Genomic DNA, 237 nt, shown 5'->3' with positions numbered 1-237 from the left:
ATCTATCTATCTATCTATCTATCTATCTATCTATCTATCTATCTATCTATCTATCTATCTATCTATCTATCTATCTATCTATCTATCTATCTATCACATAATTTTCTCTTACAATAAAGAAGCAGTTCCCCTTTAAGAACCTCCTGGGTGTGGAAAATGGGAAGTTTTTTTTGTGTGACTGTAGCCAACTGGTTTCGTTCCATTGCGTTTTGTGTGACGTCCTCAGTGTAAAACGGG

Source organism: Poecilia reticulata, linkage group LG14, assembly GCF_000633615.1.
Source record: "Poecilia reticulata strain Guanapo linkage group LG14, Guppy_female_1.0+MT, whole genome shotgun sequence".
Lineage (NCBI taxonomy): Eukaryota > Metazoa > Chordata > Actinopteri > Cyprinodontiformes > Poeciliidae > Poecilia > Poecilia reticulata.
Note: the sequence above shows the minus strand (reverse complement) of the source record.